Raw genomic sequence first — 25,601 nt, 5'->3', positions numbered from 1 at the left:
AGGTGCTGTCTGAGGATGTCCACCTGAATGACATGGTAATGTTGCCATCAGCTGCTGCAATGCTCTGAAATCAGGAATAGTTTGTACAGGCTGCCCTTTCCAGCATGTGAAGTTAGTCATACCCCAAAAAAGGGTGGAAACAGACAGAGATAAGCTATCGCTACACACATTTTTAATCTCCTTCTCTTCTACAAGTTTAGAGGTCTAAGCCATTCACATTTTCCTAATAAGTACTCTTAATATCCATGTCTGTCTGTAAAGCACATTTTAAAAATGTATTACCAGTTCTAGATTAGGTCTCAAACTGTCTGAAGCTTTTACATGTCATAGAATGAAAATTAACACCCTCCCCCATACCAGACTTTCATTTTGAAAAACAGGAGCAGCTCTTTAGTCCATGTTTAACAACACGTTGCTAAGTTTTTCAAGGGAAAGCAGTATAATCCTGCATATCTTGACACTAAGCACTAAAACAAATCCCACCCCAGCATTTTCAAATCCTATACTCGTATTTTAAATATCCTCTCATAAAATCATATTATTCCTAATATTCATAATTTAGAATTAAAGCATCCACAGTAATAGTTTGTATTTTTTTCAGTGTAAAATGTTGAAAGGCCTATGAAGAACCAGTAAATAACAAGTAAAATAGTGACTGCAAAAGGTTGGGCATATGATTAAGACAGAGAGCCAGCTTCATGGATAAGGAGTAGATAGAGGGATAACTTTCAGGAAGACTTGACAGGTTTCAATAGGAAAAAATGTATCTTTGGCAAAAGGAAACAGTGATCTATTGTGGCCAGAGCCATCTATTAACAGCAATAATGTATTAGTACTTACTATTCAGGTATACTGCTTCATTTCTTTTAAAGATCAACATGTCACTGCGTATCTTTTTCAACAAATTGTTTTCCTATTCTGTGTTATGAAAAAGAAAAGGACCTTGAGAACAGAAATCTTAAACAAGACCAACTAGACCTTGAAAATATTATTGCAATGCATTAATACTACATGATTCCTGTTCTGTTATGAAGCACACGATCAACAATCTGCATTTGTCTAAATGTAAAGCCAAAAACTACCCAGGGGCTGACAGTGAAAGAAAGGAAGAGATAGGCTTGTTTTCAATGTTGAAAGTAATTGAGCTTCTATTGCTAAAATGGTTATTTGGCAAATATGGGGGGAGAGCAGAGGGAAGAATGTCAGTTGCTAAAATATAACTATTTGAATTGTACAGCACCTAGAAAATGCCACAGGATTCAAATCCTGCTTCCAGTGCCAGCTACTGGAAAAAACTCTCATGGAGTTTGATTTTTGTAGCTCTTATTATCAAAACATGAATTAATTTGACCAGATTTAAACACCATACCAGTTCAAGAGCTAGCATAGACTCTGGGAAAGACAGGGCCTACCAGTTATTGTTCTCATATTATAAGCCTGTCCTCAAGGCCTACTACTGACTAAAAACCTGTATGATACTGCTTAGCTAATGACTATTGCATTGAAAGTGTGGAAGGAAAAGTTTTATGAGCAGCTCCCTTTTCCTTCTCATGCCTTTAAGTGACATTAGCAACACAGGCCAGACTCCTTCTCCCATGTGCTGGTTTTGGCTGTGATAGAGCTAATTTTCTTCACAGTAGCTAGTATAGTGCTATGTTTTGGATTTGTGCTGAAAACAGTGTTGATAACACAAGGATGTTTTCATTACTGATGAGCAGGGCTTACACATGGTCAAGGCCTTTTCTGCTTCTCTCACCACCCCACCAGTGAGGAGGCTGGGGGGGCACAAGAAGTTGTGAAGGGACCCAGCTGGGACAGCTGACCCCAACTGACCTAAGGGATATTCCAGACCATACAATGTCACGCTCAGCATATAAAGCTGGGGGAAGAAGAAGGAAGGGAGGGGGGGATGTTCGGAGTTATGGCGTTTGTCTTCCCAAGTAACTGTTATATGCGATGGAGCCCTGCTTTCCTGGAGATGGCTGAAGACCTGCCTGCCAATGGGGAAGTAGTGAATGAATTCCTTGTTTTGCTTTGCTTGCATGCGTGGCTTTTGCTTTGCCTATTAAACTGTCTTTATCTCAACCTATGAGTTTTCTCACTTCTACCCTTCCGATTCTCTCCCCATCCCACTGTGAGGCAATGAGTGAGCAGCTGTGTGGGGCTTACCTGCCAGCTGGGGTTAAACCACAACAGCCCAGGTGTTCTATGCTTTTCCACAGTGCTACCAGCTTATTACACCATAGCAGGTTAATACCACACTTCTGAGAATCTCTGTTCTTAGAATCATGCAATTACTGAACATGTCCATCTTTTTAAAATTTCCTTCCTATAGAGTTGAAGAAAAAAGTATAATGAGAGAGATAGCAAATACTTAATTCCTAAAAATAAAAAGAAAAATTCCAGCTTTGTTTGTTTTTTTAAATCTCATAGCTTAGGGAGTGAATGAGTGGGCATACTCATGAATTTTCAAGATTTGAAGTTGGCAATATTGCCACTTCCACTTTACTTTAGTGTTTCATACTGAACTCCTCACACACATTTAGAAAATGAAAAGGCTATTTGAAAAGAGAAAAGAATAACCTTAGCAGCAAAATCCCCAACTTTTGAAATAAAAAAGGACATTATATTGCAAACTAATTATTGCATTCTGATATTGCAATCTGACTAGTTAGCAGCTTAAAATATGACATTATTGTAAATAAATGCATAAACAAATCTGAAAGTGGTCATGAAAAATAAATGAAAAATGATGCATCATAATAAGGAGGAATTTGGCGATTAGGCAAAATTCTAAAGCTGCATTAAAATTCATTCTGCCAACAAGCTTAGATGAAAGTGACCTCCAAGGATTATAAGATCTCTCCCCTCAGCTGCTTGACATTCAACAACAGGTGAAAATTTTTCATACTGAAAAGAATGTAGTCATTATAGCTGCTTTTTAAAAGAAAAGGGGAAGGAATTCACCACTTCATGTGGAAAGAAAAATATTAAATAATTTGCAAAGCATAAGAAGAATGCAAACACTTCAGGTGAAGGACAGAGTTTCAATAAAAAAGAAATACCCATGATACAGCTGTTATATGCCAGGTCACTGGAACTTGCTAAACTGAGACGTTCAGGTGATGTAGCTCAGTTAACTGTCTGAATTAGAGGCAACTGGTTCCACAGTGCTGAGTTTGTAAAACAGCTTTGTAAAAAAATCTTTCAGGTGAAGATGTCTTTCTATGTCTGGACAAAGAGACCTGCTATTTTATTCAGATGTTGCCTTCAAGTTTACAGGTCCACATAGTCACAGAAGCTGGCAATAGGGACAAGTTGAAGGACACCAACCACTGTATTTATAGACATGCAGTGTTTCCAATACAGTAAAACAAGCTGTAGTAGACATGGCTTTGCTGCACCTCAGTCAGAGTAGGTAGCTTCTATTAAATAAACTGAAGAACAAAAGGAAAGAAAAATATTTCTAAAGTAGCCATTGGTAATTTTATTGTCCTTTGATAAAAAATAACTGCAATGACCAAAACTTTGATTTCATGGAGAGTGATCAAAAAAAAAAACCAGTGGAATTTTATAACCTTACATTAAAATTTTAGAACCATTTCAATAAATAGCTTTGCACTTAAAAAAAATTAAAAATGAAGCCCTCAGTAGGGTCACTGACACTTAATGAATTATGAAGTGGTTCTTTCAGAGCATCCCAATCTGGTTATCTTACTAGCCTCATTAAGATTTTTCCATCTAGAATACCAACTCTTTGATAATATCTACTTAAGTCCTGTTTTCTACCTGACAGCTGTCACAGAGTAATGAATGGAATATTTTAAGATCTTACTAGAGACAATTTTCTTCACATCATTTTGGTGACATGACATGATATGTTGGGTAAATCCGATGCTCACTAGGTTTTTCAAGAGATACCCTCATCCAATGCAGTCACTGTAAGCATGCCATAAATCAGCTAATGTAATTATTCTACAGTGTTTTTGAAGACCAGATCTTTTGCGCAACACTGTATACTGCATACTGTTCATCATCAGACATAAAACTGGAATAGTTCTTCGTTATGTACTGAACTACCAGCAGACTGTAGTTAGTCACCCAGAGCATTTTATTGAGTTTGACTTATTCATTGTCCTTATATGTAAATGTAATATAAAAGTTAGAATATAGATGGTAGCTAAGTACAGTACATGGCAAGAACACTGAAACATCCTGCTTACAAAGACGCCTACAGCCATCAAGTCATACTTTGCTGTAATCCACGGCTCAACCCTCATCAGTCCTAGGCATACAGATCTATGTAACAGTGTTTCAAGAAAATAGCTGCTAATTTACTAAAAGTAAGGCCATCAGGAGTCACAGTTACATCATCTGCAAATGTTCTCACTCCAAATGTTTACAATAATTTTGTAAATTCAATCAATATCAAAGGATTAATCTTTGTACACATACATATGTACAAGCATTGCATACATTCCTACATCCCAGACTCACACTTTCTAGTTGAAGTGCAGCTGCCCTGCCTGAAAACCGTAAGTCCAAATCAGTTTTCAGTAAAGCTGCAAGTATTACATATTTCTGCTTTAATTTTGCAGATTGTATGCTAAAGAAAGAGATGAATTATATCATCATGCCTTGGAGAGACGGGGAAAGCACTGTGTGAACCTGGAAAGCAGTGGGGAAGAAAATCAAGACAACTGTGGATGGTGGTTTCCTTCCCGCACCCAGGTTTCAACAACAGAAAAAGGCTTGGTTTAAACTGCAGTTTGCCGGGAATTCTGCTTAAATAAGCAAAAAAATGTAGGCTGAGGTTCATCTGTCATGGAATTGGTAAATGCTGCATGGAAGAAAAAAATCCAGTTCCTTCAAATAAGGTCAAAGAATGAGCTAATTACTAATGAGTGGAGTATTACAAAGACAGTTCTTTTAAAAAGCTATACTTTGAAAGGAAGGTTGTTCAGCGCTGATCTACCCTTGATTTCATAAAGTACCAGTTCAGTTTGGAGGAAATAAAGCCAACTGACCACTTTTGAAAATCTCAGACTGATTTTCTTAAAAGAAAGGTTTTTCCTTTTGACTGTCAAATAGAGTACCTATAGTGCTAACATTAATAGTATAGTCCCCACAATTTTCTGGAATTTTATGTGCATGCTTTTAATGTTTCTCTGATATACAAGTGCATATTCTTTCATTTATTTTTTTGTAGATATTTTAAACAATCATAAAGGGCTGTGGAAAGACCACAACCTATGACTGACTATTCTACCAAGGAATATACTGGTTGTGGAGTACCAAAGATAAAATTACAATTATAATGTGCATGATGCAGTCTTGAAAAAGTTGTTCAGATGGTAGCCATTCTTAGCCAGGAGACGTGCAAGGATAGTTATTGAAGGCACTGCAAAGGCGACTAACAGCCTCAGGTAGCTCTGCCCTTATCTATATTATTCTCCTAACATGCTTTAGTAGAGAGGAGAAGTAAGTAAAGGACAAAGAGCAAACTTAGTGTAGAAAGTCTAGCTAGACATACTTTTTTAGGTATTCAAAACCATAAGCTCCCTCTACTGGTACAGCTGAATTACTAGATACTGATAATGGTCCTAGATTCTGTAGTTTTAGCCCTAGCCCATAACACTATTGCTTCTGCACTGTCACAGACAGCATTAACTTTTCAATTCTACGGTATTCTTCTAATCCTAGTAATAAAAAAAAGTAGATGCAAAGTTCATACAAATTTTAAATCTATTTCCTTAAAAGACCAACAAATCTTCAGCATTTGGGCTAGCTATCTTTTTTTTTGGTTTAGTTGTTCTTTTAAAATAATGTTTATTCCCGAGACTCTACAATGTTTTCTCAAATGCTAGTTTCAATTTTGGCAAAAAGCAGTACTGCTTGCCAATGATAAGACAGGTTTATGTTATTAACAGTACTACTGAAAACCAGAATCTCATTCAAATATGCCATAGCACAAGAAGCTGATAAAGGGTAGCATACATGATTAATTTAGGTCATTAAAGTTCGTGAAACATTAGTCAAGCCAAAGGGCAAAAGTACCAATTAAAATAATCTGTAAAAAGCTCAGGCAGTATCTTATATATGTAAGTGTGTGCTGCACAATGATCAGTCAACCTCAAATCAAGTTTTTCTCCAAACTTTGCCCCCTACAGCCAGTCAAGCAATTTCTTTACACAGAGGGGAAAAAACCCCCACAGTTTTTTAAAAATAACTTCTTGCAGTACTTTTTGCTAAATATTCTGCATTTTTACCAGTAAGTGGTCTGGTACACTCTTGTTAGCCTTAAATTTTCAAAAGCATTTCTAAACTTATCTTTTACTTCATAAATAAGATGTGCAAAGGCTATAGGACATTTGATCCTCAAATCTATGCCTAGAGTCTTTTAGGAACTAACATGAATGATCATATAAAAAGTTGTATGTCCAGTTTCTATAGGATAGCCATGCTCATTTGATGAACTATCTTGTTTTCTACATATAGATCAAAGAACAGTAACTGAAGATCTCATTCTTTATAAACAACTGAAAGTTTCACTTTTCTAAGAATTAGCTGAACTAAGCAGAATGCCACTTCTCCTTCTAAAGATTCTATCTTCAGATGCAATAATAATTGTATCCCAAAAAGCATCCTAAAGCATCTTTACAAATTAGAAGGGAATGACAGGTCTACCATATTGTAACAGTTATAAATCAAGACATCAGTACAAACATCATATCAGGCATCAATACAAGCATCATATCAGGCATCAATACAAGCATAAGCAAGCATGACTATATTGGAAGTGCTAGGTGAGCTGCAAATCAAGAGTCAAAAGAACAAGAGCTATTGTTTGGTATGCCAGACTGGGAATAGCAGGGATTTTTTGTAGACATGGATCAGGTCTGGTTTTGTTTCATTTTTAGCTTGTTTTGACATGCCAGAGTTGGGTCCATTTTTAGTAGATTTCATTTCTATAAAACCCTCTGGCAATGCCATTTTGACTTCACTGTGATCTCTGCACAGCTCCTGTATGGGACCCCATTAAATGGAATGAAGTTCAATAATCCATACTCAAACTAGCAAAAGCACAATTAAGTGTTTAACCTCAGGATGTGAAAGGCAAGGCTTCTACCTAGTAGTGTGTGCTCAGTGATGAAATGCAAATCTGGAAACAACACCAGAAGACATTACTGAGATCTAAATAGGATCATCTCAACAGGCTTCACTCAAGTGAAATTTGCTAGTGAGAATTCTTCCAAAGGAATGCAATTTTGTCTGTTCAAAATGCCCTTTGGATATACCTTGTACAGCACAGACACAACACATGAGCATTAGGAGTGCTGCAGCACAGGAAGTGGTAAGAACATTGCCATTTTATATATCAATGACAACTAGCTCTGCAAGATCTGAACATACTACCTGAAATGCACTACTCACAGATGAAACATGAGCAATACAGTGCTTTGGCCCTCAAATGCCTGTATGCGATTTGACAATTACCACAATCCATTTTGACAAAAAGCAGTGGAGCTGAATGGAATTAAGCTTCTGTACAGTCAGAGGCAAGTGAAAAACCATAAGGAAATATATAGAGTTTTTGGCACCAAAGTCAGTTTTACAGCTCTTTCAAACCTCTCCTGAGCAGCACACCTGGCATCCAAAGGCCCTACTTAACAACACAACAGACAAAAAAACCTAGAAGAGCAGGAGACAGCAACAAGTTTAGGTGGAGGTTATAATAGTCACTCGAGATGCAGCAGGACAGGACTTGTTATCAGTGCTCAGAAAACCTTCCACAGACCACACACAAGGAAAAGCTAAAATATAGCAAAGCATTCTTTAGGAAAGCATAAAGGAAGCATTCAGATTCTTCAGCAAACACAGAGACACATTGCTTCCCATGGCTTTATGACACAGCCTGATTATAGGACTTTGGCAACAAGTAGTGCCCTGCAACAGCATTCTCTACTGAGGTGGTTTTCATACAAAGTGAATTCTTTCCAGTGCCCACAAAAGAATGGCTAGGAAGGGCTTGCCTGACACTACAGCAGTATTTAATATCATGTTGAAGACCACTAAATACCTTATCACATGTAAAGCTATTATATTTTAAACAGTTACTTTATTCCCTAGAAAAATAATTTATGAAATATAGCTCATCTTAGAAGTGATTTCCTAAATACTGAAGTTTTACACAAAATCTTTCCCATTCTAATTTGGATCCCTTTGTAACATGCTAGTTAGGGGTTATGGTCATGTCCTAACCTTTCATCTTAGAGAAAGAGAGATGAAGTCTAATTTTTTATTTCCTTAAATATAATGACAAGTAGGATTTGCACATGTTTAATCACTGGTTACAAGCATTTCTTTACAGAGGATATTTGCCCACTTTGAGTATCACAGTAACAAAAGACCCACACAACACTTTCCTCCAGATTGTATTACAGAAATGGTAAGTAGTGTTCCCTATATGCCTCTGTGATAATGAATTCAATTTTAGCATGGAAAAGCAAAGCATTTAAAGGTGAAATGACTTTTCCAAGATTGCATAGCAAATCACTAGCATAACCAGAACTAAGACTGAGAAGAAATTTTTCACTCCTAACCCTCTGGACCATGCGCTTTTGTGGTAAATGCTGTAACTCTACAGCTGCATAGCTCACTGGTAATGTAACAATCTTAATTTACATGCAGCATTATTGGCAGGAAGAGGCAGAGACTATGCATCTGCAGCTCATTTCACTGGACTTTGCAAATAGGAAAATAAAAATACGGTAATTTTATCTACACTGGGAATGAAATTCTTAGACAATCAGTATTCATGTATTTTGAGAGCCTGACAGTATATTTTTAAGCAATTCCAACTAAAGCTAACACTACTGCATAAGCTGTTCTGTCTGTATTTTACTAAAATTTACAATTATAGATAGAAAAATTAACTAAGCAAAACAACTCAGAAAACCCTTTCAGGCAAATATGAATCTAGCAGCCTTTCTACTTTCAAGAAATTCTACTTCAATTATATTAGAATAGCTCCACAAAAGGATCCACATGTAGTCACATTAACTGGACAGTAATCTATACATCTAGAAACACACAGATAGAAAAATTACGTTAGGTTGATTATTTACTTATTCAGATTTTCTGCTTATTGCATGTACCTCAGCTCCTCAACAGGGCACCAGCAAAGACAGGTAGAGAAACAGGCACCATAACATTTACAGAATATAACAGTTCTAATTTCTTTTTTTTTTTTAAACTTCGCAATAGTTTTAAATTATTTCTACACTTTAGTACTGATGTACTCTTTCTTCACATTCAGACTCTGTACCCTGTATCTTTCCCCAGACTACATGCAGTAAAAGAGTGACCAACGTAATCTGTCTTTTATTAACAGGCAAAACAACAGTACATGCCAGAACTTTGATGGGGCAGTCATAAATGTCAGTTCAGCCTAGTGCCTGGAGGTTTCATAGTCTAGTGCCAGCATGAACTGACATAACTATTTCCAGAAAGAATGATAAAAAGATGAAAAACAGAGAAAGAGAGACAAAAGAAATTAATGAATGAAAGCAAGCAAGCAAGGAAGAAAGAGAAGGAGATAGAAATAGCGAAATCCTCAAGTCTACACATTAAAGTTTCCTGAGTCTTCTGTACATAGTGCTCTGTGCCTAAGATTTCAGAATGTTGTAATTTAGAGTGTTATGACATAAACAGATCAGTGTTTGCTACATATGCTGATATTACCTCAAGAAATGTTACATGAAAAACTTTTTGTCCATTTTTTCTTCACTAAAGAAAACATGCCATATTACCAATAGGATTTGATTGCAATACGATAGAGCTTGTTATCTGACAGGAATGCATTTCCTTTTTTTTCTCAGAGATAACAGAATTCTTGGACTTCCTATTGATAATGACAAACAGCACAAAATCTATGTCTAATTATCAGTCTGAGTCTAATGTGTTTTTTTCACTCAATTTCCTTCTTCCTTTAAATACAACAAAGTTCTTTTGAAGCAAGCCGGTTTAAAAAGGTATCTTAGCACATGTGAATTTGCCAAAAAATTTGTAAAAGAAAAAAATCCCGAAGTCTGTTTTCACTTTCCAAGTCTTCCATATCAATATCACTATTACTTCTATGTTAAATATGGCTTCATTTGCAAAATTATATTTGCCCAATGTTGCAGAGCTGCACAAAGCTGAAGTGTTCTGAAGTTGCACAATTTCTAGGAATCTTAACCTGCTTTGAGTTACAGTTTAACTCTTACTACCTGTGTCTTTTCCCCAACATCCCCTTCACAAGACTTACAAAGCCTGGTAACTCAGGTGGTTTTGTTTTATTGTCTACTTAACAGGTAAAACTAAATGCACTGTGAAACTAGTGATTTTTATATGAGTTTTCAGAGTTCTAGCATACTTCATATTCAAATTCTTCCTTCTACTGTGTATGAAATCCAAAGATAAAGATACATTTTAGCAGGAATGCCTCATAAAACCAGCCATTTTAGTCAAGAGGCAGGAATGTGTGGAAATTTTACAGTTTTAATAGGCCATAACTTCGGGTACTATGTACTACCTTAGTTCCACTGGCTGCATTACAATGTTATCAATTTACACCTGCAAAGACTGCAGCCTACTATTTTAATCACTACCAACTGAAGGATGCAAGGAAACAAGACTGACTAAAGAACCAGTGCTTCACCAAGAGTGAAAGACATCTAAAAAAAAAACAGGAAAGCTACAAATGCTTTGTTTCACTTTTGCATGTTCTATCTTTAAGACACCTTTCTTCTCCCATTAAACACCCTGGCGCTCTATGCTATTCAAAGTGACTAGTGATTTACTCTGGAAAAAAAACATGAAATCTGATTTAAAGTTGTTGTCTTCAATCAGCACCACAAGAAATGGTGCCAAATGTCTACCTAACAAGTAACTGTGCAACGTGTGTTTTTGCATAATTGGAATGAGAGTTGCAGATCTAAAGAAGAATTAACATAAATCTCTAGCATGAAACTGCTGGTACCGATCAGTATCTCTCGGCATCCTCCCCACCTCACTGTATGTGTATTGTTGCCTTTGGACAAATCACTTATCATTGTCTGGCAACAGAAGACCTTTCATAAACTAGAGCTAACAAGGACTAAGTACGCACAAATACTTTACCTCATTTAAAATGAACGTCAGGAAAATAAAAATAAAAATGTGCAGCATTAAATATGTTTTTCCCATCTTTCAAACTTATTCACTTGACTTCCCATAGTTCAGCAGTCCCACATGTCTAGAGGTAATTCTAAATAATTGTGACACTTGGCTCTCTAAGTAAATCCTGACTCATGAACCCAAGACTAAACACATTGTGTGACTCCCAAGAACTGCAACATTTATGTTTAAAGTCCCTGGCCATAGTCCTTTCATAATGTGTTTCACCTATACCTAAACAAATCAAAAAACCTCCATAAGAAGATGCAGGCTTTGTTTTTCCTGTTAACATGTGATACATTAAATCTTTAGAAAATTAAAACATGGAACAATAAAGCCAGTGTTCAGTTCCGTCTCTGACAAAGGGAGATCTTATCTGCTGCTGGCCAACTTGGTGAATCACATGACACTGTCTTAAATTATTATTTCGTGTACCCTAATTTTTGTTGGCCTCGTTTACTGAGTTAACACATTAATTTGGGTAGGATCTTTCCTAACCAGCTGTCCTCACCGAGTCTAGCACAACAGAGCCATAGCATTCTGAGGTACCACATACTATTATACTATCCTTTGTATTAAGAGTTACCTCATATCACATTTCCTGTATGGAAGACTGTAAAAGCTACCACACATATAAGTTTAAAACAAGTATGTGCAACTCATCAAGTAATTTATCAGACTTTTATGGACTGTGACTACTACATCTTCCAGTCACTTTGATACCCTGCAGGTACCTTTTTAATTTTCTTTCTATTTTCTTATTGCCATTAAGTAGAACTTACAGGCTCAGCTGGATATACCAAGTATATCCAATCACTTGTAGATCACCTGTAGAACACAGTGTTTTGGTTACAAATGCAAATCCTCCTAAGACAGAGTAGCAATCACCATTTCTTACTCTCTAAAACACACATCGAAGCACCACCCCAAATAAATAGGGTATCTTTCTAGATATCACAGCTAAAGCCACAGCTGAAGCAAGTCCTTGTCACCAACAGATAGACTTTCTTAGACTTTAATTAAGGACCTAGCTCATGACAAATAGCAGATAGTTTGCTCAGTGATACAATACATTTAAAATTCAGACTGCATATCTGAAACTGACTTTTGACACACAATAATTGCAAGACTTTCTAGAGTTTCTGTGTTCCTCTCAAACGCTAAAAATGTCAGACAAATGGGGAGAGAATGCTATGGTTATGAATAGAAATCTGAAAGAAAAAGGCATATAATCAGTAGCCTTAATGATGACAACCATACCCTTTGGGAATCAAAAGCAGAGCTCCTATACATACCCTTGTCACTTTTCCAGCTAAGAATCTGAGGCTGTGGTTTAAACAGCAACATTCCCCAGAGGATACTTATGTGAAACAGAGATCACTGGCATCCTATAGGGAAAATAAAATAATGCATTAACTCTCCCTGGTAATCACACAGACTGATGCAGCATAATAGATGCTGCTCACTCATTTACTTCACAGTGTAAAGGGTACTTGGGATTGACAGAATACTGCAAGAATCTTGGCATTATATTGCCTCTTTGATGACACGATATTGCAAACTGGGTTATAGCCGGGGGAAAAGTAGCAGAAAGGCTTAATTTTGGACTATCTGTATCAGATCAGAAAGTCAATTTTCAGGGTAGAAGGTAAGTGTATGGCTAGAAGTGCAGGGAGAAAGCAGCAAAGAACATAGGAGGACTCATGCTCTAAACAGTAGTGACTGAGCCCTGAAAGAAGCAGAAAGAATGATGAAGCAGTAGAAATCGAATGACCCTTTGAAGAGGATCTGCATCCACCACAGCTTCTGCCTATGGCCATGCTGGTGACACAGAGTTGAGGTGCAAGGTAAAGGAGGAGAATGACTGAATTCTTTTAGTGCAACAATACAAAGGCACCCTATGATTTCTGAGCAAAGGAGATGTTGAGATGAGGAGATGTGATGTTAATTGCCCTGAACACTGGGAACTTCTGAAGAATTGTCTAGCTCAAAGGCAGATCAGATTGCTATAAATCTACTAACTGCTGGCTGTTCCTGCTTCCACCTGGAGATATTTTAACACTCCAGACTGGCCAGAATCTGGACCTAATGATCTTTGAATTATCAGTCTCCAGTTATATCTTCTTTTCAATGTCCAAAAAGGTGTAATGAAAAAAGTAATCATCTGAGAAACATTCACAAATGAGTTCTCAAGACAAAGAAATAAGGATATAATTATATAGTGCCCAGCATATGTCTTACAATATGTGTTCACAGCCTACAGAACACTTCCAACTAACATTTCAGCTTTTCTCAACAGAGAAGGGAACAGGTCTTCTCAAATATGCAATGTGCAGTTAAAAAAGTTCAAATAAGTATATATAAAAAATTAATGTATGCCTAATATACCTATAATTATGTATGTGTGTGTGTGTGTGTATATATAAATGAACCAAGTAATCATTCTTATTTCTGAATTTCTTTATGATGGCTTGAAGGCTTATTTAAGGTAGACTCAATGTTAGAATCAAATGTTTTTTTCTCCAAAAGACATGATGAAGCAATACAGTCACACACAAAAATTCTGCTATTTGGAAAAGATGACAGCACACTGCCTTCATTTGTAGTAGAGGTTATGAGGTTCATCCTTGCAGTTTCGTTCCAATGAAGTAACTCAATGGACCCTGAAATGGAGTCATCTGTTAAGGGATTTCTTAGCAGCTCTTTCAAACAAAACCAAACATGGCTGGCCATACAAAACACAGTCTGGGCTGTAACTTCAATTTGTTCATAAAATTTTTATTCTGCCCTCTGGATTTGATAAAAATCCAGTATAAGCAGCGTAAGTTTCACATCTACTGACATGTATGGCAATGTTGCACTAATCGCCCACTTTTCTAACTCGGAAATCAACTCAAAAACTTATGGTGAGTAATACACATTTTGTTATAGTTGCACGTATTGCCTCTGTTTTAGTAAAATCTTACATTTGTTAACATTATGATGAAAGTTGTGACCTCATTACAGTAGTCAATATAAAGGGCAAAAAATATCATGTGTCAGAATTTTCACAACACTGTACATCAATTCCCTCACATTCCTTAAATCATGACTGAGAACATCACTTAAATCCTGTGAGGAAAACTGGTTTTTAGTTTCACAACAAAATGCCTTCCTGAATGTATGTCACTAATACGATGCACGACTCTGCAGAAATCCTTGAATGAGCTTAGGTGCTAAATCTAGCAACATTGCACTCCATACAGCTTAATTACCTCTGCTGAAAAGCTAGAAAAATATCTGATTTGTTCAATATCAGCCAAATATGACAGCAGTCTTTAATATGTTAACTATTCCCAGACACATCAAGTGAAAAATCGAGGCACCAAGCAAGAAGAATATCATAAATTACATAGGTGACATCACTTTATTGCAATGATGAAGCCAATAATTTATGCAAAATGTAAAATTAATTGTATTTTAGCAGTAACATATACTTCTTCAGAGTTTGAGCTGTGCTGTATAAGCCTATAGAGCAAACCTAGTATACAACAGCTTAAGAAGGAGGCCGTAAAAGAGCCTGCTACCTCAGAAGACATTTTGAAAGCCATTAAGACTATAAACGAGAAGTAAAATTCTTTAAGAAATAGCAAAAAGCAGCATTGCCCTTTTGACAGCCCTGCTGACTGTACCAGCTGAAGCTCTACCTACAAAACGAAAATAATAAACTTGTGCAACACTTTCAGATGCCACACATTTTCAAATCACTTAACATAATGTGATGTGTCACTGATACAGTGAAAATACCTTAACCTAGTAGGGAAAGAGTTACTGCTATTTCTTAAACTATGAGAACTTATAAGAGCAGGTAATGTATGAGAAAGAACCTCTATTCTTTTCCAACATTTTAGCAGAAAGCAAAGATAAGGAATTCAGGTGAGACTGCTACATCTCAGCCACTGAAACAGAAAGGGGCAGAAATACCAGCATTTGATTCTCAGTAGGACAAAATATTTAACTGCATTGGCTAATATTTACCAGTTTACAACAGGAAAAGCCAAGCAGTTCTTCAAAGCTTACTCTTCTGATCATACAGTGTAACAAATTGAGCTGTAGTATAAACTATAACTTGATAGTATTACCCTGAGTTTTTCAAGTTACCTATTGATTTAGGGAATAAATATGTCCAATATACTACATATATACAGAGCACTGCCTACAAACTTCATGATAAAGGCAAACATTAAAGACACTAAAACCTCAGCTGCAGAGGCAGACATACATTTTCCTTTTTTTTTTCTACAGCTGTCAATATGATTCAACAGCATACAAAACAATAGGACAAATCTCAGCACTCACAAGGATCATTCCAAAGAGCTGAATGACATCACTCAACAAAGACTGACTTACATGGCACACAGTTTTGTGGGGGACGCTTTTCACTAGGCAACATAGACTTTGTAGCAATACATGAGCAAGAAAACTCTGAGTATGGGTAAATAGGTGGAAGTCTCACTTCCTTTGAAATAAAAAAATTAACATAGAAGCTGAAACTGGGAGACCGCTAGTATCCTACTGGGAATGTATTCTACAAAGGTAGCACCTTGCAGTCAGTCATAGATTTTTTGAAAGGCAGCAGAAACATCAGCAAAATGACATTGCGGGGCTGGAGGTGGTGGTGAGACCTTGCCCGAACATTAAAGAGTAAGAAGCAATATTACTCAGATTTTTAGCAAAGCTACAGCTTGGCATGTGAGGTCTTTTGTTGTCATCAGCCAACATCCAGTTTCTTCTTGCCTTAAACTATACCATTGCAAACTTGACTTCTATGCTCTGGGCCATGTAAAGTTATAAACAAGATACTACTGTTGAGGGTTTGGGGGTTTTTTGCTGGTAGATACTGGTTATGATCAATGTTTCCACTTTTCACAGAGAAAAAGATGAACAGATAAAAAAAATCAAATTCATCACATTATCTGAGCAGAATGGTATGCAGCTGGTATTGTGCTGATTATTATACAGGCATATAACAACACAAGATTCTCGGTCCAAGAAGATAACAATCAAGTAGAGAAATTAACAATATGGTTTGAATATGTGGTAACTTACTCAGGTGTTGGGGTCAAATTGGAAGATCCAATCATGAAGTTCTCAGGTTTGTTTTGTTTTCGAAATTATAAAGAATCTTCATCCTACAGTCTGACGTTATTTTATGGCAACAATCCAAAATGTTACAGTTTAATTTCTGAGTACTGCACACATCTGGGATGACTGCTGGAACATATTGCCATGATTTGGGGGGGATGGGAGATAAAGAGGCTAGATCTGAGGGATTTGATTTAAAGGCTAGTGAAAGGAATGAGAAGTAAACAACAGATCAAGAATAATAATTCATGGGTTTTTGCAATGCTGCTTAAACTTTTTATGTTATAAACTGTAATTTTAGTCATAACATTTCTGCTCATGTTAGTAAAGTATTAAATTGCAATTTAATGATATAAACTGAAGTAAATCAGCTGACAAAAAAAATCTCAAAAAAATAATGCTACAGAAAATGGATCCTTTGAAATAAATTCCAGAAGAGTTTCAAGCTGCATAACATCGTATCTGGTAATTTCTTTCTAGATATTTAACCATCTTCCCAATATGATTCAGATCCTAACATTCCTTTTATGTTAGAAAATATGCTTACAGGCTCCTTTTCCCTGAGTTAAACTGTCTTTTTTGCATTTTGAAGTTAATTTCAAACCTTAGACTGATAAATGCCTCTGCACTAAGTCAGTAGAACAGCAACAACAAAGCCTACAATTAAACCATGGTTATTTGATCTTGAACTGCTAGTAAAACAGCAAAACTCAGCACATTTTTAAAGAAATTTGAAAAAGTCACAAATATAATCAAATAAACCTGAAACCTGTTCAGCATTCATCATCATCTCTATCCTTTGATGTTTCCATGCAAAGGTATAAAGTCTCATTTCTCGAAATCTTTTCCAGCACAATGATGTCATCCACTACTCTTGTAGCTCTTGCACTGCATTAGCTGCTTTTTAAACTTACACAGAGTTTTTGACAAAAGGATATACACACATGCCATACACACAAGAGTTCACTTGTGCTTTGTAGCATTCCTGTTATGAAGTTAGCTGATAATTTACAAACAAATGCTATAAATCTAAATATTTGGAGAAACTCAAAATCTATCTTAGACTTGTCTGGGATAAACACTTATAACAAAGTAATTACAAATGTAAATATATATTTGCCCAATAAAAACTGATACTTGATCAGCAAATAAATATTTTTGCACTCTTCTGTATCAAGCATACCAAATACATACTTTCATTACAGGTTTTTTAAAATTGAATTTATGCTTCTACCTAAACATGTACATTTTTGGAAATGGATTCATATTCTATACACAAAATCTGATTAGCACATATGTTGTCTGCTCAACAGCATTTTGGCCATTGTGAACACTGGAGTTCATTAAACCCTAGCTATATCCCTGATATACATTTTTTTTCCTTTGAAATAGAGCATAAAAAGTGCAGAGATAGCTTGGTTTAGCTCTTTATATTATATAGTCATTTTCCCATTAGCTTGTTTCCCAAAGACTACCAAATAGTAACAATCACCAGATGCAACTAACTTGGGTCAAACTGATTTGATCCTACAGCCTCATATGAACAATTCTATATCTCATTCCCAACCTCTTGACTCACATATCAGGATTATTTTTTAATCCAACACAGATGATCTGTAGCTAGTATTAATCCAAAAATTCAATCTTTCTCTTTCATTTTCATTTCTTCTCAATCAAACAGCTCTGCAAAGGGAATATAACAGGCTTCTGGCTATGTAATTCTGAAGAATAATACACAGAATATAAAAACTTGACAAAGATTAAATGCACAGTGAAGTTACCCTTCTGGGTCCATTAGACAACATTTTAAACTATTTTAATCACAAAGAGGACTATTTGGCTGGGATGTTAATGATAAATATTTTAATGGATTGGGACATTTAAAATCACCTTAGAACTACAAAGACATCTTTAATTCAAAAGACTGGCAGGAGATATTAAAGAGTAGGTCATGTCTTTATGTGAAAGACAGAAGGCAGCATAAAGAAAAAACTTACTGTTGTGCCCTTTTTTTCTACAGGTTTCTATGGGTTTTGACTGGTTAATTAAAAGAAGTTTATCTATGCCCACAATTAATAGGTAATGATTTTTAAAATTTGGACCAGTACAAAAGCCAATAAAGATAAACTACAAACATACCTGTAGTGAACACTAAGAAGCCTCCCATTAAGTAGACAGAAATGGGCCATATTAGCTTTAGCTAGGGTTACAAGGACTTCTCTGCATAAAATGTTGTCCGGGCTAATGGCAGAATATGTTTGTTCCTGTACTTGGAAATAGTTAGCAAAGTTCTAAAACACTACATACAAGAAGTCCAAATTCCCTGCTTTTTTGAATGAATATTTCTCTACAGGAGCACTCCTTTTTTCTGCCCTACAGGTCTGCTACAAAATTATTCTAGACTGATATCTCTAAAAGATTTTTATCTTCCACAACACCCAGATTTGCTCCTTGGCACTTTGGGTTTCACTTACATGTCATTAAGGGTAAGATGCCTCAGGGATTGGTAAGAAGTGAAGAAATTTTTCACCTCTTTTACCAGAATACATCAAAGCCCAGATCATAAGCAATAACATTACCAGTGTCTGAATTTAAGGTGGAATAGGAAAAAAATACAGCATAGATCAGGAAAAGGTATGTTGTATAAATGGAGCTACATCAACATTCAGGAGCTGAGGATCTGGCCCAAACATCTCATGGTATAATGTGCCACAACCTTTCTACTTTTAACAGTAGATACAGCTACAGAACAAATTAGTTTATCCATGTAACAATGTAATAACATCATAAGATATTTATAGAACATAAGACACTAATATGCGAGTCCATTCTCAACAGCCTGGCCAGACTGGCCATCAGGGAGCAAGAACTGTAATTAAACGGCTCAGCTGGGGATACTGAAAGATTAGTGGTAAACCACTAACCTACAAGCTAGGATAGAGTACAGTAATGCCATGGGCTCAAGATTGAAAGAAAAAGCTCGTAATTCAAAGTTAAATTACTTGAATCGAAATTTATCTCTACCATGCCTGCACTGACCAAATTTACCTCTAGTGCTTCCACAGTACAGCTAGTGCTGTACTGTCAGGAAAATTCTTAGTGTGGTTCTAATACATTGATACAGAGCCACTGCTGAACACCCCAGAGAAGTAAAGTGGCTCTTGATACGACACCAGGATGGTTAATGAAACCTGGAGGCTATTTAAAATGGGGTTTTTTTGAGGAATAGTTTAGTAAATAAGTGTGGTTTAGAAAACCGGTTTAGAGAGCTCTTCTTTGTGGGTCATCTAAAGTTGGGAATTCTCTCCATTGCTGTCTCCTTGCTGTCCCTCCAGGACACAGGTTTACATCTTTCACAACATCTGGTACTTGAAAATGCTACCTCCAAAATGTCTTCTGAATCTCAATGACAAACACATTTGAAATTCTCAAACTTGTTACCTGCAGTAATTTAACAGTCATGTAACTGTTTGCCTGCACATACACAGGTCAACTGCCACTGGTAAAATAAAAGTGCTTAATGTTTGTCAGGTTCAAAATATCAAATAACCTTTAAAACAAAACCATATGTATTGCAAGATAACAAACAATTAAATTCTTTGTGTCAAAACAGGAAGCAATTATAAAGGATAAATTACATCTGTTATGTAACTGGTTGTTGCAATCTTTTACACATTATCTGCTGTAACGATGATTCACTTTACACATATCATAGTAAACTCACGAACTCTAACGTGCCTTCAGCTCCTTACATAAGATATTAATAACACAAGTGAAAGCTTTGGTACTTATATTTTTTCAAAGCAAGCTCTTTGCTTATTGTCAGTTTTATGTGCTTCTGAATCATATACCTAACCTAAAGATGTGAAGATTATTATTTTGTATCTTTGTGAGCTCAGATACCATGTTATAGGTTCAAAATAAAGGAGTTTGAATTTGTCATTAAATCCCTACTAAAAAAAACAAAAAACAAAAAACAAAACCAAAGCTACTTACTCTTCATTTTGTCTGAGTCAATATAATAGACTACAGTTATTGTGAATAAAATATTAAGATGGATAGAGAGTGGAAAAGGAACTGTAAAAAAGTTTCTACCTGGAATTAGCATGAGTTTTCCCAAAGGAAATCTACCCAGTTTCTTCATAGTAATAGTCAAACATTCACATAAAGGGAGAAACAACTCTTCACAAAAAGAAAAGATAAATACTCTAAAGAAATTTAATCTATTAAATGCTGCAAAATCGCAACTCTGCTGAAAGAATCCTTTTATCTGCACAGCATATAAATACATGCTTAGGACACACACACAAGGAGAAGATGAACCACGAAGATTCAGACCTAGTTAAAGAAAATAGCACAAGTCTCTGTGTTTCTATGGGAAGTTCAGTTTTGAAGGACAATATTCCAGATTTCTTTCTTAATACCAGTTGGCACAGATGGAAGCCATGGTGGCTGTAAGCCAGCTCTACCTCAGCCAGGGATTCCCTCTTGCAGGAGAAATCTCAGCTGCCAACTCAGGAAAGCTTTATAGATCCTTTTAGTGCAAAGGAGCCAGCACACAGTCCAGGATATGGCTTAATACTTTTTTTTCCTACTAAAGTCAATTTTATGGCAGTTAGTACATAGAGAAGACCCTTGCCAAAAAAACAGGCTGGTAAAAGATTGAGTCCCCTATTCAGCAATTTATCTGGAGCTTAATTTTCCACCACAAATTCAATGTAAGCAGAAATGTTACCATTTAGCTCTTCATTCACAGTTTGCAGTGACCTTGCATAAATGTAGGTAATGTTAGGAAAGGAATAAACAAATGTGAAGATTCTATTTCTTTTAACAGACTTTCCTATTTTTTGTCCCCCTCATTCATATTTTGCTCTTCTTTTGTCCTCCCGGGCCATTCTTTTTGTACTGAGTTTTGCATTCTAAGTTTTTTCACTGTCTCTCAGATCAACAGGTGCCTATTAAGGTTAGAATGAATGAGTAAAATGGAAAATGCAAAGTCCAAATAAATCCATTGTGAATCAGATCATCCCTACTCCAGAAGAAAATGTGCTTAAACTCCTTTTAAGCATCAGAAAGTGATGTCTCCAGGGAAGACCTAAAGGAGTTTGATGATTTTTACAGGTAACAAATAAAACACATGTGGATTTCTCTGATTATGATGCAAGCCTATGTGTTTATTATTTATACAGCAGCATAAATTTCTGAACAACAAAAGGATCTTGTTGTGTACTAGGGACAAATAAAAACTTGGGAGACAAGAGAAAGAAATGAAAATCTTACACAAAATTTTATTCTTCGAAAATAGAAGAATATACACAAGTTCTCCAGCAGAAGATGCCAGTTGTCTTTAGCACAACTGGGATTTCTCCTTTAACCTTACCTGAGATATAAAGAACATGACTTTATTATAAGGAATAAACAAGATGGAAATTAAACAAATACAGCTTGTCTTGGATTGACCAAGTCTTAAATGTCATGGCAAAATTGAGGAAAAGCCCCTAGGAGATTTTTGGCAGTTAGTCACACTGAGCTTTTTGTTACTATCAGAAGACTATATTCAGTTAAAGACATAAATCATAAAGCTGCAAATAACAGAGTAACTGAAGATAAGACATACGAACTCCAGACTGAATTGGACTTAAAACCAAAAACCAGTCAGTACTGCTATCTCTGTTGCTCTTTTCCAGAAAATCCGAAATGTCATGTCAAAACTTTTAGATTATGCTTCAGATGTATTACTCTGTATTACCCAACATTAAAAGGGCATACCATGTGTTGCACAAAGAAGAGGGACTGACTTTTAGATTCATTCTTCAAATAATAAAAGAGAGTAATCTAAAAACACATATGCAACCAGACATAATCCATATTTTTCGGTTTTACAACTAGGTCAGCTGACCACAGTTGTTAGAAAGCCCCACTGCAGCCTCACTTTAACAGCAGTTGATAAAAATGAAGAGCTAAATTTTGAGTTTTACAATCAAACAGAAGGAAATATAGAATAGGTGATTTATTTATATGTGCCTATTCTTTTTTGTCCATGGTAATTTTTGCTTGTTGCAATCACAAAGTGAGAAACACAACAGATGCAACCAAAAAGAATGTAACATAATTTATAAGCAGTTCTCCTTCATATTCAGCTCTCTCATGCATTGTGCTAAGAAATAGGTTAAATAAACATATAACCAGTGTGCTCAGGCAGCGGGATGAAAGTTCAAATGATAACTAGCTCTCAACAGGAATAAAATACAAAATGGATTGGGAATTTTATTTTTAATGATGTTTTCCTACATGTAATTTTCCTGCAAAATTATCTGTCACAAATGAAAATATTTCATTTAGGAAGTATTATGATTTATTGTTTATGCTAAAATAAAATCAAGAAAGCATCACAAACATGTCACAACTCAGAAAAATCAAACCTAGAAATTAATCCACTGCACCCAATGGCAGGAATTAATTTGAGTTTTCTTTCAAAATCCTTACTGCTTTAGATAATATTACTCTTTGCAATCCCTCTGCACTGTGTTTGCTCATTGTCTTCTGTGATTCAGCCACAAGAACACCATGATTTATGTACTTTAGGGCCAAACTTGAATGTGTGGATTTCAAAGCTCATCTTGTGAGGGCTCAGTTCCCATACAGATTTAGGTTGCAAACGGCATGCAACAATTTTATATTTTCTCCGGTTATTCTTGGTTATACCATCACAGCATAGAAATAAATATTAGTACAAATAATTATAAATGCTTAAGTTTACATTCTGCCTGTAAAGATCATGATCCTTACAGCTGCTGTGCTAGGCATATTAAACTATCTTTTGCTATGTAACTATTGGGGATGTTAGAATGCTATTTGGTATACTGTATGACACCATACATTGAAAAAGGATCCCATCTGGTAAAATCTGTTTAATAAAAAAGACCTCTGCTCCAACGGATTTTCCAGACAAAACTTTGATCCTTCTGCAAAAACCAAAACATGTTTTTTCACTCTGGAAAACTTCAAACTACTTTGGTAGGATTTCATCGGAGTGAGAAATGGGTTAAAAACCAAACAATTTATCCCACAATGTAGTTTCTTTCATAAGAACCATATAATGAAAACCTCTGAGTAGGATTCTCATTTGCTTCTCCTGCTTCCTAGAAGCTGCACAGCTCAGTCACTTCCCCCTTCATATACACAATCAGATTTCTCTACTCTGCCAATAAAAAATTAAAAGGCAAAACCTGATGATTTGTACAATTAGGGGTTGCAGCATGTGATGTCACTGTCATGGGAGCAGAAATTTCTGTAATCAGAATTTCTTTATATAACAAGAAAACTATTGAAATAATTTATTATTTCTGATGCTTTACATCAACATGCCAAGCAGCGAGAAGAGCACAGCATGGGACTGTACACTTGCTTTCTACCTAAAGAAAGGGTATGTGCAAAAAAGGATGTGTTATTGTGATGTCTCATTTGTGCCAAACACCTGTTTTATGCTTGGCAATCTAACTTATATCAAAAGCTGTTTGACTTCAGCCCGACACTTGCCCATCCTTCTATAAAAGACATGTTTATACAGACACACATTGTCCCATGAAAACTGTTACCTATATACAAATTTACAACATAAAACCAGTATATATAAGTATACATTCAGGGTATATATTTGAAAAGAGTAAAATCAAAAAGAAATTTCACTTTTGCATATATTCTCTGTTCTCTAGCATAAGCAAATACCTTCAAGTCAACTACCCTTGAGACCCTGGAGATTCCAAATACAGCGTCATACATATTGAGATGTATCTCACAAATGCAGGTCTGCTGTGAGTCCAGATATTAAGTCAAAAAAGGAAAATCGCAGTTCTGTTGTTAGAGACTTTTAAGTAGTAAAGGCTAGCAGCTAAATCCAGGTGTGACTGTGGTTCAAACTGCATGTCCCAAAGGTCAGGGAGTGTTTGACTTTAAGACTTAATACATAGAAATGCACATGGCATATATAAGTAAGATACTACCTAACAATATCTGTGGTATTGAACAGTTGTCATAGTAGAGACACGGGTAACCAGTGAAGCTTGAAAGATCTGCTGTATAACCAGAAAACCTAGATGACAGAAGATCAAGTTAAGCTGTCACAACATTTCCTGCTTTTCTTAATATCTATGAACCTATGCTTGTGGCCTAGCCTATAGCTACACCATTTATTTTATTATCTTACATCTTGAACAGGAAGCATGAAGAAAGTGTTTAAAAACAGCTTGCGAATTAACCTGTGTGATTGAAGACAGTAGTAGACCAGTGTTTGCTGCTGGTGAAAAGTGAAACTCAAAACTGACTTAAAGAGTACATACCTTTCTGTTCTTCATCTGCAAATTACAGATCCACTGGTTAACATACAAGTGTACCTGCAGTAGCATTGTATACATGAAATACAACTTCCAGATACCATAAGAAAAAATTCCCAGTGATAACCATATTCAATTCCTCAAGCATTTTTTAAGCATGCAGAAATTGCATTTTTGTTGTTTGGTATTACTTTAGAAATATACAAATAATAGGACAGATCCATGAACTTGTAACCAGAAAAGATACCACATGCCCATTCAACCCATACCAAATGTAAGTATTAGATCTATGCATAAATCTGTATATGCAACAGTGAGTAATTTCACAGATTCCTTGTACTCTCAGTCTCATTTTTAATTTGCCTTGTTCAAAATGAAATCATCAATCATGAGACCTGTAGCATATTTCATGGAATTATTTGATCTTTCCCATTAAAAATACAATTAAAGCATGTCACTCCTCCATACACATTGCATATGTATGCACAGGCATGATCTATTGGTACAATCACAACTTTCTGACTTTGGTGAAATTGCAAAGCTTCATTAGAAAGGAAGAGGCAGAGGGCCTTGGCAGTTCTCAGATCTTTAGGGGGTCATTTATTGTTGTAATAAATTTCATTTTTCCATCTGAAGGGTAGAGTCTAAACACTGTAATAGAGTAATATTGACATATTTATTTTAGCTTGTTTTTTCTTCAGCTGAAATGCTAGCAAGGGAGTGTTTCAGCTTGGCAGGCAGCCAGCCATTTCTCAGTAAATAATGTGAACCCTGTCCTGCAGTGTAAAGCTGTATATCTTTTCAAAAATGTTCAGTTCCCTGCTAGAGTCCAAGGAATCTTTGCTTACAAAGTGTGTTTGCAGAAGCTTCTACACTAAGCAACTTGGCAGAGATTTCTAAACTATGTAAAGTTCTTTCTCCCTCTGTCTCTTTTTCCCCACTGAA

This window comes from Buteo buteo, chromosome 2 (assembly GCF_964188355.1).
Source record: "Buteo buteo chromosome 2, bButBut1.hap1.1, whole genome shotgun sequence".
Classification (NCBI taxonomy): Eukaryota; Metazoa; Chordata; class Aves; order Accipitriformes; family Accipitridae; genus Buteo; species Buteo buteo.
The sequence above is the reverse complement of the archived record's forward strand: the minus strand, read 5'-3'. Positions refer to the sequence as shown.